The sequence below is a fragment of the Sebastes fasciatus genome, chromosome 1 (genome assembly GCF_043250625.1).
Source record: "Sebastes fasciatus isolate fSebFas1 chromosome 1, fSebFas1.pri, whole genome shotgun sequence".
In the NCBI taxonomy this organism is placed as follows: domain Eukaryota; kingdom Metazoa; phylum Chordata; class Actinopteri; order Perciformes; family Sebastidae; genus Sebastes; species Sebastes fasciatus.
In genome coordinates, this window is record NC_133795.1 from 15,481,148 (window position 1) to 15,496,502 (window position 15,355).

Genomic DNA, 15,355 nt, shown 5'->3' on the forward strand with positions numbered 1-15,355 from the left:
TTGCTTTTGTGTAGACTTCTTGTTTTAGTGATCTTGCTGCTTGCCTCAGACCTGTGCTGACATGCAAATAGTTAAAGTCCTTTTAAAACCAGGATAATCAGTATATGCTACGTGATCTTAATACCACAGGGCAAAAATATATGCTAAACCTTGGAACAAGTGCCACTGAAAGACTCAAATATTTAAATGGGATGGATCGAATTTAGCCACTAAGCCAGGCTCTATAGTTCACAGGTAAAAGGTGGTTGTATACATTTTATAACAGTTAATGTGGGGTAGGATGATTTCTTGGTGTTTATGTCCATATGTTACAGTGGTAATGTGGTGTGTAATGGATAGCTGTTCACTCGCACCAATAACACACCATTGATTAAATTAATTCGGGGATTATTAATTTAGTCGTTTGATTGGACGATTTTGGACGCACTCATTAAATATTCATGACGTTTAGACGTTCAAGAATGGAATGCGCATCAACAACGGAGCCCAATCGAATCTTTTGACGTAATAAAATAGAATTCTAACTTTTTAGGACATAGTCTGGAATCCAGAGCAGAGGAGTCTAGCAGAGAGACGACACACAACACGGACCAGCACCAGAGGACACCAGCACCATATCATCTTCTAACTCAGGTAGAGTTTATTATAGATATCACCATGAAACTTTCCCATTTGGATTACTAGATCAAGACAATTATTTTTGGAATTGCAAGTTTTCTTAAATTGTATGCAGCAATATGAGGCATTATCTTTGCTAATTTACCTAGTTTCCAGAACAGAAATGTGAATATGGATAAAGACCAGGTTCAAAATAATTGTTTCCCTTTGTTGACATATTAGTCAAAGGTTTTAGATTAATTATTAATAATATTAATTATTTTGTTAGAATAAATAGAAGGATAGCCTACATTTAACATGACTTGTTGTTTTAGTGATTTTGCTGCTTGCTTCAGACCTGTGCTGACATGCAAATAGTTAAATCCTTTTTAAAACCAGGACATACAGTGATCTTAATACCATAGGGCAAAAATATATCCTAAATCTTGGAACAAGTGCCTCTGAAAGACTCAAATATTTAAATGGGTTGGATCGAATTTAGCCACTAAGCCAGGCTCTAGAGTTCGTAGGTAAAAGGTGGTTGTATACATTTTTACGACATTTAATGTGGGGTATGATGATTTATTGGTGTTTATGTCCATATGTTACAGTGGTAATGTGGTGTGTAATATATTGCTGTTCACTCGCACCAATAACACGCCATTGATTAAATTACATAGGGGATTATTAATGTAGTTGTTTGATTGGATGATTTTGGAGCAGCTCATTAAATATTCATGACATTTAGACGTTCGAGAATGGAATGCCCATCAAAGCCAAATCGAATCTTGCTGACGTCATATATCTCTAACTTTTCAAAGGATTTGCCAGTTCAGAGCAGACAGCAGAGAGAAAGCACACACAGCCACTAGAGGGCACCATGGATCTATAGGAGGAAATCAGCAGTATGGAGAGAGGTATGGTATTATCTTCTAACTCAGGTAGGCCTACAGCTTTTGGACAATATTTTTTCAAAGAGTTTATATAAGGAGAGACACCCAAGGTGAATAGGGCACAACATTTAACTAATAGCTATCGTCATGAAACTTTCCCAGCTGATCAATTACGTTAAAACAAATATTTTTTTGTATAGTAGTTTTCTGAAATATTATGTTTAAATAGGCAAATGATTCATTATCTTTACTAATTTGCTTGTTTCTAAATGGCCTCTAAAGTGAGGCCAAATTACGATTGAAAGAGCTTTCCAGACAGCAAATCAGAGAGAGAAATGCAGAAGCTTAAAACGCTGTCATGGAAACCAGCAGATGAGTCCCATGCTGCCCCGAATAGACCTCTAGGGTCTGGAGATCCCACTCCAAGTTAAACCGTAAGTTGCCAAGGTGAAGAATCACCTGCAACAATAAGGTGAGAGAAGGTAGTATCTCACCCCTTAAAAGTGACACACATGTCAAGACAGACGAGCAGATTGACCCCAAGGCACTGTGGAGCTTGATAGAGGTGGCACTCCTCAAGTAATTAATGGTCGAAAAGGGCAGTCCAATTGGCTTCTGCGGTGAAGCCGATTACAGAATAAGGTGAGAGAAGGTAGTATCTCACCCCTTACAAGTGACACACATGTCAAGACAAATAAGCAGATTGACCCCAAGGCAGTGTGGAGCTCGATAGAGGTGGCACTCCTCAAGTAATTAATGGTCGAGAAGGGCGGTACACCTGGCTTCTAAAGTGAGGCCGAATACAGAATAAGGTGAGAGAAGGTAGTATCTCACCCCTTACAAGTGACACACATGTCAAGACAAATAAGCAGGTTGACCCCAAGGCAGTGTGGAGCTCGATAGAGGTGGCACTCCTCAAGTAATTAATGGTCAAGAAGGGCAGTCCAATTGGCTTCTGCGGTGAAGCCGATTACAGAATAAGGTGAGAGAAGGTAGTATCTCACCCCTTACAAGTGACACACATGTCAAGACAAATAAGCAGATTGAGCCCAAGGCAGTGTGGAGCTCGATAGAGGTGGCACTCCTCAAGTAATTAATGGTCGAGAAGGGCAGTCCAATTGGCTTCTGCGGTGAAGCCGATTACAGAATAAGGTGAGAGAAGGTAGTATCTCACCCCTTACAAGTGACACACATGTCAAGACAAATAAGCAGATTGAGCCCAAGGCAGTGTGGAGCTCGATAGAGGTGGCACTCCTCAAGTAATTAATGGTCAAGAAGGGCAGTCCAATTGGCTTCTGCGGTGAAGCCGATTACAGAATAAGGTGAGAGAAGGTAGTATCTCACCCCTTATAAGTGACACACATGTCAAGACAAATAAGCAGATTGACCCCAAGGCAGTGTGGAGCTCGATAGAGGTGGCACTCCTCAAGTAATTGATGGTCGAGAAGGGCGGTACACCTGGCTTCTAAAGTGAGGCCGATTACAGAATAAGGTGAGAGAAGGTAGTATCTCACCCCTTACAAGTGACACACATGTCAAGACAAATAAGCAGATTGAGCCCAAGGCAGTGTGGAGCTCGATAGAGGTGGCACTCCTCAAGTAATTAATGGTCGAGAAGGGCGGTACACCTGGCTTCTAAAGTGAGGCCGATTACAGAATAAGGTGAGAGAAGATAGTATCTCACCCCTTACAAGTGACAGACATGTCAAGACAAATAAGCAGATTGAGCCCAAGGCAGTGTGGAGCTCGATAGAGGTGGCACTCCTCAAGTAATTAATGGACGAGAAGGGCGGTCCAATTGGCTTCTGCGGTGAAGCCGATTACAGAATAATGTGAGAGAAGGTAGTATCTCACCCCTTACAAGTGACACACATGTTAAGACAAATAAGCAGATTGACCCCAAGGCAGTGTGGAGCTCGATAGAGGTGGCACTCCTCAAGTAATTAATGGTCGAGAAGGGCGGTACACCTGGCTTCTAAAGTGAGGCCGATTACAGAATAAAGTGAGAGAAGGTAGTATCTCACCCCTTACAAGTGACACACATGTCAAGACAAATAAGCAGATTGAGCCCAAGGCAGTGTGGAGCTCGATAGAGGTGGCACTCCTCAAGTAATTAATGGTCGAGAAGGGCGGTAGACCTGGCTTCTAAAGTGAGGCCGATTACAGAATAAGGTGAGAGAAGGTAGTATCTCACCCCTTACAAGTGACACACATGTCAAGACAAATAAGCAGATTGACCCCAAGGCAGTGTGGAGCTCGATAGAGGTGGCACTCCTCAAGTAATTAATGGTCGAGAAGGGCGGTACACCTGGCTTCTAAAGTGAGGCCGAATACAGAATAAGGTGAGAGAAGGTAGTATCTCACCCCTTACAAGTGACACACATGTCAAGACAAATAAGCAGGTTGACCCCAAGGCAGTGTGGAGCTCGATAGAGGTGGCACTCCTCAAGTAATTAATGGTCAAGAAGGGCAGTCCAATTGGCTTCTGCGGTGAAGCCGATTACAGAATAAGGTGAGAGAAGGTAGTATCTCACCCCTTACAAGTGACACACATGTCAAGACAAATAAGCAGATTGAGCCCAAGGCAGTGTGGAGCTCGATAGAGGTGGCACTCCTCAAGTAATTAATGGTCGAGAAGGGCAGTCCAATTGGCTTCTGCGGTGAAGCCGATTACAGAATAAGGTGAGAGAAGGTAGTATCTCACCCCTTACAAGTGACACACATGTCAAGACAAATAAGCAGGTTGACCCCAAGGCAGTGTGGAGCTCGATAGAGGTGGCACTCCTCAAGTAATTAATGGTCAAGAAGGGCAGTCCAATTGGCTTCTGCGGTGAAGCCGATTACAGAATAAGGTGAGAGAAGGTAGTATCTCACCCCTTATAAGTGACACACATGTCAAGACAAATAAGCAGATTGACCCCAAGGCAGTGTGGAGCTCGATAGAGGTGGCACTCCTCAAGTAATTGATGGTCGAGAAGGGCGGTACACCTGGCTTCTAAAGTGAGGCCGATTACAGAATAAGGTGAGAGAAGGTAGTATCTCACCCCTTACAAGTGACACACATGTCAAGACAAATAAGCAGATTGAGCCCAAGGCAGTGTGGAGCTCGATAGAGGTGGCACTCCTCAAGTAATTAATGGTCGAGAAGGGCGGTACACCTGGCTTCTAAAGTGAGGCCGATTACAGAATAAGGTGAGAGAAGGTAGTATCTCACCCCTTACAAGTGACAGACATGTCAAGACAAATAAGCAGATTGAGCCCAAGGCAGTGTGGAGCTCGATAGAGGTGGCACTCCTCAAGTAATTAATGGTCGAGAAGGGCGGTAGACCTGGCTTCTAAAGTGAGGCCGATTACAGAATAAGGTGAGAGAAGGTAGTATCTCACCCCTTACAAGTGACACACATGTCAAGACAAATAAGCAGGTTGACCCCAAGGCAGTGTGGAGCTCGATAGAGGTGGCACTCCTCAAGTAATTAATGGTCAAGAAGGGCAGTCCAATTGGCTTCTGCGGTGAAGCCGATTACAGAATAAGGTGAGAGAAGGTAGTATCTCACCCCTTATAAGTGACACACATGTCAAGACAAATAAGCAGATTGACCCCAAGGCAGTGTGGAGCTCGATAGAGGTGGCACTCCTCAAGTAATTAATGGTCGAGAAGGGCGGTACACCTGGCTTCTAAAGTGAGGCCGAATACAGAATAAGGTGAGAGAAGGTAGTATCTCACCCCTTACAAGTGACACACATGTCAAGACAAATAAGCAGATTGAGCCCAAGGCAGTGTGGAGCTCGATAGAGGTGGCACTCCTCAAGTAATTAATGGTCGAGAAGGGCAGTCCAATTGGCTTCTGCGGTGAAGCCGATTACAGAATAAGGTGAGAGAAGGTAGTATCTCACCCCTTACAAGTGACACACATGTCAAGACAAATAAGCAGATTGAGCCCAAGGCAGTGTGGAGCTCGATAGAGGTGGCACTCCTCAAGTAATTAATGGTCGAGAAGGGCAGTCCAATTGGCTTCTGCGGTGAAGCCGATTACAGAATAAGGTGAGAGAAGGTAGTATCTCACCCATTACAAGTGACACACATGTCAAGACAAATAAGCAGATTGACCCCAAGGCAGTGTGGAGCTCGATAGAGGTGGCACTCCTCAAGTAATTAATGGATGAGAAGGGCAGTCCAATTGGCTTCTGCGGTGAAGCCGATTACAGAATAAGGTGAGAGAAGGTAGTATCTCACCCCTTACAAGTGACACACATGTCAAGACAAATAAGCAGATTGAGCCCAAGGCAGTGTGGAGCTCGATAGAGGTGGCACTCCTCAAGTAATTAATGGTCAAGAAGGGCAGTCCAATTGGCTTCTGCGGTGAAGCCGATTACAGAATAAGGTGAGAGAAGGTAGTATCTCACCCCTTATAAGTGACACACATGTCAAGACAAATAAGCAGATTGACCCCAAGGCAGTGTGGAGCTCGATAGAGGTGGCACTCCTCAAGTAATTGATGGTCGAGAAGGGCGGTACACCTGGCTTCTAAAGTGAGGCCGATTACAGAATAAGGTGAGAGAAGGTAGTATCTCACCCCTTACAAGTGATACACATGTTAAGACAAATAAGCAGATTGAGCCCAAGGCAGTGTGGAGCTCGATAGAGGTGGCACTCCTCAAGTAATTAATGGTCGAGAAGGGCGGTAGACCTGGCTTCTAAAGTGAGGCCGATTACAGAATAAGGTGAGAGAAGGTAGTATCTCACCCCTTACAAGTGACACACATGTCAAGACAAATAAGCAGATTGAGCCCAAGGCAGTGTGGAGCTCGATAGAGGTGGCACTCCTCAAGTAATTAATGGTCGAGAAGGGCGGTAGACCTGGCTTCTAAAGTGAGGCCGATTACAGAATAAGGTGAGAGAAGGTAGTATCTCACCCCTTACAAGTGACACACATGTCAAGACAAATAAGCAGGTTGACCCCAAGGCAGTGTGGAGCTCGATAGAGGTGGCACTCCTCAAGTAATTAATGGTCAAGAAGGGCAGTCCAATTGGCTTCTGCGGTGAAGCCGATTACAGAATAAGGTGAGAGAAGGTAGTATCTCACCCCTTATAAGTGACACACATGTCAAGACAAATAAGCAGATTGACCCCAAGGCAGTTTGGAGCTCGATAGAGGTGGCACTCCTCAAGTAATTAATGGTCGAGAAGGGCGGTACACCTGGCTTCTAAAGTGAGGCTGATTACAGAATAAAGTGAGAGAAGGTAGTATCTCACCCCTTACAAGTGACAGACATGTCAAGACAAATAAGCAGATTGAGCCCAAGGCAGTGTGGAGCTCGATAGAGGTGGCACTCCTCAAGTAATTAATGGTCGAGAAGGGCAGTCCAATTGGCTTCTGCGGTGAAGCCGATTACAGAATAAGGTGAGAGAAGGTAGTATCTCACCCCTTACAAGTGACACACATGTCAAGACAAATAAGCAGATTGAGCCCAAGGCAGTGTGGAGCTCGATAGAGGTGGCACTCCTCAAGTAATTAATGGTCGAGAAGGGCAGTCCAATTGGCTTCTGCGGTGAAGCCGATTACAGAATAAGGTGAGAGAAGGTAGTATCTCACCCCTTACAAGTGACACACATGTCAAGACAAATAAGCAGATTGACCCCAAGGCAGTGTGGAGCTCGATAGAGGTGGCCCTCCTCAAGTAATTAATGGATGAGAAGGGCAGTCCAATTGGCTTCTGCGGTGAAGCCGATTACAGAATAAGGTGAGAGAAGGTAGTATCTCACCCCTTACAAGTGACACACATGTCAAGACAAATAAGCAGATTGAGCCCAAGGCAGTGTGGAGCTCGATAGAGGTGGCACTCCTCAAGTAATTAATGGTCAAGAAGGGCAGTCCAATTGGCTTCTGCGGTGAAGCCGATTACAGAATAAGGTGAGAGAAGGTAGTATCTCACCCCTTATAAGTGACACACATGTCAAGACAAATAAGCAGATTGACCCCAAGGCAGTGTGGAGCTCGATAGAGGTGGCACTCCTCAAGTAATTGATGGTCGAGAAGGGCGGTACACCTGGCTTCTAAAGTGAGGCCGATTACAGAATAAGGTGAGAGAAGGTAGTATCTCACCCCTTACAAGTGACACACATGTCAAGACAAATAAGCAGATTGAGCCCAAGGCAGTGTGGAGCTCGATAGAGGTGGCACTCCTCAAGTAATTAATGGTCGAGAAGGGCGGTACACCTGGCTTCTAAAGTGAGGCCGATTACAGAATAAGGTGAGAGAAGGTAGTATCTCACCCCTTACAAGTGACAGACATGTCAAGACAAATAAGCAGATTGAGCCCAAGGCAGTGTGGAGCTCGATAGAGGTGGCACTCCTCAAGTAATTAATGGTCGAGAAGGGCGGTAGACCTGGCTTCTAAAGTGAGGCCGATTACAGAATAAGGTGAGAGAAGGTAGTATCTCACCCCTTACAAGTGACACACATGTCAAGACAAATAAGCAGGTTGACCCCAAGGCAGTGTGGAGCTCGATAGAGGTGGCACTCCTCAAGTAATTAATGGTCAAGAAGGGCAGTCCAATTGGCTTCTGCGGTGAAGCCGATTACAGAATAAGGTGAGAGAAGGTAGTATCTCACCCCTTATAAGTGACACACATGTCAAGACAAATAAGCAGATTGACCCCAAGGCAGTGTGGAGCTCGATAGAGGTGGCACTCCTCAAGTAATTAATGGTCGAGAAGGGCGGTACACCTGGCTTCTAAAGTGAGGCCGAATACAGAATAAGGTGAGAGAAGGTAGTATCTCACCCCTTACAAGTGACACACATGTCAAGACAAATAAGCAGATTGAGCCCAAGGCAGTGTGGAGCTCGATAGAGGTGGCACTCCTCAAGTAATTAATGGTCGAGAAGGGCAGTCCAATTGGCTTCTGCGGTGAAGCCGATTACAGAATAAGGTGAGAGAAGGTAGTATCTCACCCCTTACAAGTGACACACATGTCAAGACAAATAAGCAGATTGAGCCCAAGGCAGTGTGGAGCTCGATAGAGGTGGCACTCCTCAAGTAATTAATGGTCGAGAAGGGCAGTCCAATTGGCTTCTGCGGTGAAGCCGATTACAGAATAAGGTGAGAGAAGGTAGTATCTCACCCATTACAAGTGACACACATGTCAAGACAAATAAGCAGATTGACCCCAAGGCAGTGTGGAGCTCGATAGAGGTGGCACTCCTCAAGTAATTAATGGATGAGAAGGGCAGTCCAATTGGCTTCTGCGGTGAAGCCGATTACAGAATAAGGTGAGAGAAGGTAGTATCTCACCCCTTACAAGTGACACACATGTCAAGACAAATAAGCAGATTGAGCCCAAGGCAGTGTGGAGCTCGATAGAGGTGGCACTCCTCAAGTAATTAATGGTCAAGAAGGGCAGTCCAATTGGCTTCTGCGGTGAAGCCGATTACAGAATAAGGTGAGAGAAGGTAGTATCTCACCCCTTATAAGTGACACACATGTCAAGACAAATAAGCAGATTGACCCCAAGGCAGTGTGGAGCTCGATAGAGGTGGCACTCCTCAAGTAATTGATGGTCGAGAAGGGCGGTACACCTGGCTTCTAAAGTGAGGCCGATTACAGAATAAGGTGAGAGAAGGTAGTATCTCACCCCTTACAAGTGATACACATGTTAAGACAAATAAGCAGATTGAGCCCAAGGCAGTGTGGAGCTCGATAGAGGTGGCACTCCTCAAGTAATTAATGGTCGAGAAGGGCGGTAGACCTGGCTTCTAAAGTGAGGCCGATTACAGAATAAGGTGAGAGAAGGTAGTATCTCACCCCTTACAAGTGACACACATGTCAAGACAAATAAGCAGATTGAGCCCAAGGCAGTGTGGAGCTCGATAGAGGTGGCACTCCTCAAGTAATTAATGGTCGAGAAGGGCGGTAGACCTGGCTTCTAAAGTGAGGCCGATTACAGAATAAGGTGAGAGAAGGTAGTATCTCACCCCTTACAAGTGACACACATGTCAAGACAAATAAGCAGGTTGACCCCAAGGCAGTGTGGAGCTCGATAGAGGTGGCACTCCTCAAGTAATTAATGGTCAAGAAGGGCAGTCCAATTGGCTTCTGCGGTGAAGCCGATTACAGAATAAGGTGAGAGAAGGTAGTATCTCACCCCTTATAAGTGACACACATGTCAAGACAAATAAGCAGATTGACCCCAAGGCAGTTTGGAGCTCGATAGAGGTGGCACTCCTCAAGTAATTAATGGTCGAGAAGGGCGGTACACCTGGCTTCTAAAGTGAGGCTGATTACAGAATAAAGTGAGAGAAGGTAGTATCTCACCCCTTACAAGTGACAGACATGTCAAGACAAATAAGCAGATTGAGCCCAAGGCAGTGTGGAGCTCGATAGAGGTGGCACTCCTCAAGTAATTAATGGACGAGAAGGGCAGTCCAATTGGCTTCTGTGGTGAAGCCGATTACAGAATAAGGTGAGAGAAGGTAGTATCTCACCCCTTACAAGTGACACACATGTCAAGACAAATAAGCAGATTGAGCCCAAGGCAGTGTGGAGCTCGATAGAGGTGGCACTCCTCAAGTAATTAATGGTCGAGAAGGGCAGTCCAATTGGCTTCTGCGGTGAAGCCGATTACAGAATAAGGTGAGAGAAGGTAGTATCTCACCCCTTACAAGTGACACACATGTCAAGACAAATAAGCAGATTGAGCCCAAGGCAGTGTGGAGCTCGATAGAGGTGGCACTCCTCAAGTAATTAATGGTCGAGAAGGGCAGTCCAATTGGCTTCTGCGGTGAAGCCGATTACAGAATAAGGTGAGAGAAGGTAGTATCTCACCCCTTACAAGTGACACACATGTCAAGACAAATAAGCAGATTGACCCCAAGGCAGTGTGGAGCTCGATAGAGGTGGCCCTCCTCAAGTAATTAATGGATGAGAAGGGCAGTCCAATTGGCTTCTGCGGTGAAGCCGATTACAGAATAAGGTGAGAGAAGGTAGTATCTCACCCCTTACAAGTGACACACATGTCAAGACAAATAAGCAGATTGAGCCCAAGGCAGTGTGGAGCTCGATAGAGGTGGCACTCCTCAAGTAATTAATGGTCAAGAAGGGCAGTCCAATTGGCTTCTGCGGTGAAGCCGATTACAGAATAAGGTGAGAGAAGGTAGTATCTCACCCCTTATAAGTGACACACATGTCAAGACAAATAAGCAGATTGACCCCAAGGCAGTGTGGAGCTCGATAGAGGTGGCACTCCTCAAGTAATTGATGGTCGAGAAGGGCGGTACACCTGGCTTCTAAAGTGAGGCCGATTACAGAATAAGGTGAGAGAAGGTAGTATCTCACCCCTTACAAGTGACACATGTTAAGACAAATAAGCAGATTGAGCCCAAGGCAGTGTGGAGCTCGATAGAGGTGGCACTCCTCAAGTAATTAATGGTCGAGAAGGGCGGTAGACCTGGCTTCTAAAGTGAGGCCGATTACAGAATAAGGTGAGAGAAGGTAGTATCTCACCCCTTACAAGTGACACACATGTCAAGACAAATAAGCAGATTGAGCCCAAGGCAGTGTGGAGCTCGATAGAGGTGGCACTCCTCAAGTAATTAATGGTCAAGAAGGGCAGTCCAATTGGCTTCTGCGGTGAAGCCGATTACAGAATAAGGTGAGAGAAGGTAGTATCTCACCCCTTATAAGTGACACACATGTCAAGACAAATAAGCAGATTGACCCCAAGGCAGTGTGGAGCTCGATAGAGGTGGCACTCCTCAAGTAATTAATGGTCGAGAAGGGCGGTACACCTGGCTTCTAAAGTGAGGCCGATTACAGAATAAGGTGAGAGAAGATAGTATCTCACCCCTTACAAGTGACAGACATGTCAAGACAAATAAGCAGATTGAGCCCAAGGCAGTGTGGAGCTCGATAGAGGTGGCACTCCTCAAGTAATTAATGGTCGAGAAGGGCGGTAGACCTGGCTTCTAAAGTGAGGCCGATTACAGAATAAGGTGAGAGAAGGTAGTATCTCACCCCTTACAAGTGACACACATGTCAAGACAAATAAGCAGGTTGACCCCAAGGCAGTGTGGAGCTCGATAGAGGTGGCACTCCTCAAGTAATTAATGGTCAAGAAGGGCAGTCGAATTGGCTTCTGCGGTGAAGCCGATTACAGAATAAGGTGAGAGAAGGTAGTATCTCACCCCTTATAAGTGACACACATGTCAAGACAAATAAGCAGATTGACCCCAAGGCAGTGTGGAGCTCGATAGAGGTGGCACTCCTCAAGTAATTAATGGTCGAGAAGGGCGGTACACCTGGCTTCTAAAGTGAGGCCGAATACAGAATAAGGTGAGAGAAGGTAGTATCTCACCCCTTACAAGTGACACACATGTCAAGACAAATAAGCAGATTGAGCCCAAGGCAGTGTGGAGCTCGATAGAGGTGGCACTCCTCAAGTAATTAATGGTCGAGAAGGGCAGTCCAATTGGCTTCTGCGGTGAAGCCGATTACAGAATAAGGTGAGAGAAGGTAGTATCTCACCCCTTACAAGTGACACACATGTCAAGACAAATAAGCAGATTGAGCCCAAGGCAGTGTGGAGCTCGATAGAGGTGGCACTCCTCAAGTAATTAATGGATGAGAAGGGCAGTCCAATTGGCTTCTGCGGTGAAGCCGATTACAGAATAAGGTGAGAGAAGGTAGTATCTCACCCCTTACAAGTGACACACATGTCAAGACAAATAAGCAGATTGAGCCCAAGGCAGTGTGGAGCTCGATAGAGGTGGCACTCCTCAAGTAATTAATGGTCAAGAAGGGCAGTCCAATTGGCTTCTGCGGTGAAGCCGATTACAGAATAAGGTGAGAGAAGGTAGTATCTCACCCCTTATAAGTGACACACATGTCAAGACAAATAAGCAGATTGACCCCAAGGCAGTGTGGAGCTCGATAGAGGTGGCACTCCTCAAGTAATTGATGGTCGAGAATGGCGGTACACCTGGCTTCTAAAGTGAGGCCGATTACAGAATAAGGTGAGAGAAGGTAGTATCTCACCCCTTACAAGTGACACACATGTTAAGACAAATAAGCAGATTGAGCCCAAGGCAGTGTGGAGCTCGATAGAGGTGGCACTCCTCAAGTAATTAATGGTCGAGAAGGGCGGTAGACCTGGCTTCTAAAGTGAGGCCGATTACAGAATAAGGTGAGAGAAGGTAGTATCTCACCCCTTACAAGTGACACACATGTCAAGACAAATAAGCAGATTGAGCCCAAGGCAGTGTGGAGCTCGATAGAGGTGGCACTCCTCAAGTAATTAATGGTCAAGAAGGGCAGTCCGATTGGCTTCTGCGGTGAAGCCGATTACAGAATAAGGTGAGAGAAGGTAGTATCTCACCCCTTATAAGTGACACACATGTCAAGACAAATAAGCAGATTGACCCCAAGGCAGTGTGGAGCTCGATAGAGGTGGCACTCCTCAAGTAATTAATGGTCGAGAAGGGCGGTACACCTGGCTTCTAAAGTGAGGCCGATTACAGAATAAGGTGAGAGAAGGTAGTATCTCACCCCTTACAAGTGACACACATGTCAAGACAAATAAGCAGATTGAGCCCAAGGCAGTGTGGAGCTCGATAGAGGTGGCACTCCTCAAGTAATTAATGGACGAGAAGGGCAGTCCAATTGGCTTCTGCGGTGAAGCCGATTACAGAATAAGGTGAGAGAAGGTAGTATCTCACCCCTTACAAGTGACACATATGTTAAGACAAATAAGCAGATTGACCCCAAGGCAGTGTGGAGCTCAATAGAGGTGGCACTCCTCAAGTAATTAATGGTCGAGAAGGGCAGTCCAATTGGCTTCTACGGTGAAGCCGATTACAGAATAAGGTGAGAGAAGGTAGTATCTCACCCCTTACAAGTGACACACATGTCAAGACAAATAAGCAGATTGAGCCCAAGGCAGTGTGGAGCTCGATAGAGGTGGCACTCCTCAAGTAATTAATGGTCGAGAAGGGCGGTACACCTGGCTTCTAAAGTGAGGCCGATTACAGAATAAGGTGAGAGAAGGTAGTATCTCACCCATTACAAGTGACACACATGTCAAGACAAATAAGCAGATTGAGCCCAAGGCAGTGTGGAGCTCGATAGAGGTGGCACTCCTCAAGTAATTAATGGTCAAGAAGGGCAGTCCAATTGGCTTCTGCAGTGAAGCCGATTACAGAATAAGGTGAGAGAAGGTAGTATCTCACCCCTTACAAGTGACACACATGTCAAGACAAATAAGCAGATTGAGCCCAAGGCAGTGTGGAGCTCGATAGAGGTGGCACTCCTCAAGTAATTAATGGTCGAGAAGGGCGGTAGACCTGGCTTCTAAAGTGAGGCCGATTACAGAATAAGGTGAGAGAAGGTAGTATCTCACCCCTTACAAGTGACACACATGTCAAGACAAATAAGCAGATTGAGCCCAAGGCAGTGTGGAGCTCGATAGAGGTGGCACTCCTCAAGTAATTAATGGTCGAGAAGGGCAGTCCAATTGGCTTCTGCGGTGAAGCCGATTACAGGATAAGGTGAGAGAAGGTAGTATCTCACCCCTTACAAGTGACACACATGTCAAGACAAATAAGCAGATTGAGCCCAAGGCAGTGTGGAGCTCGATAGAGGTGGCACTCCTCAAGTAATTAATGGTCGAGAAGGGCAGTCCAATTGGCTTCTGCGGTGAAGCCGATTACAGAATAAGGTGAGAGAAGGTAGTATCTCACCCATTACAAGTGACACACATGTCAAGACAAATAAGCAGATTGACCCCAAGGCAGTGTGGAGCTCGATAGAGGTGGCACTCCTCAAGTAATTAATGGATGAGAAGGGCAGTCCAATTGGCTTCTGCGGTGAAGCCGATTACAGAATAAGGTGAGAGAAGGTAGTATCTCACCCCTTACAAGTGACACACATGTCAAGACAAATAAGCAGATTGAGCCCAAGGCAGTGTGGAGCTCGATAGAGGTGGCACTCCTCAAGTAATTAATGGTCGAGAAGGGCAGTCCAATTGGCTTCTGCGGTGAAGCCGATTACAGAATAAGGTGAGAGAAGGTAGTATCTCACCCCTTACAAGTGACACACATGTCAAGACAAATAAGCAGATTGAGCCCAAGGCAGTGTGGAGCTCGATAGAGGTGGCACTCCTCAAGTAATTAATGGTCGAGAAGGGCAGTCCAATTGGCTTCTGCGGTGAAGCCGATTACAGAATAAGGTGAGAGAAGGTAGTATCTCACCCCTTACAAGTGACACACATGTCAAGACAAATAAGCAGATTGACCCCAAGGCAGTGTGGAGCTCGATAGAGGTGGCACTCCTCAAGTAATTAATGGATGAGAAGGGCAGTCCAATTGGCTTCTGCGGTGAAGCCGATTACAGAATAAGGTGAGAGAAGGTAGTATCTCACCCCTTACAAGTGACACACATGTCAAGACAAATAAGCAGATTGAGCCCAAGGCAGTGTGGAGCTCGATAGAGGTGGCACTCCTCAAGTAATTAATGGTCAAGAAGGGCAGTCCAATTGGCTTCTGCAGTGAAGCCGATTACAGAATAAGGTGAGAGAAGGTAGTATCTCACCCCTTACAAGTGACACACATGTCAAGACAAATAAGCAGATTGAGCCCAAGGCAGTGTGGAGCTCGATAGAGGTGGCACTCCTCAAGTAATTAATGGTCGAGAAGGGCGGTAGACCTGGCTTCTAAAGTGAGGCCGATTACAGAATAAGGTGAGAGAAGGTAGTATCTCACCCATTACAAGTGACACACATGTCAAGACAAATAAGCAGATTGAGCCCAAGGCAGTGTGGAGCTCGATAGAGGTGGCACTCCTCAAGTAATTAATGGTCAAGAAGGGCAGTCCA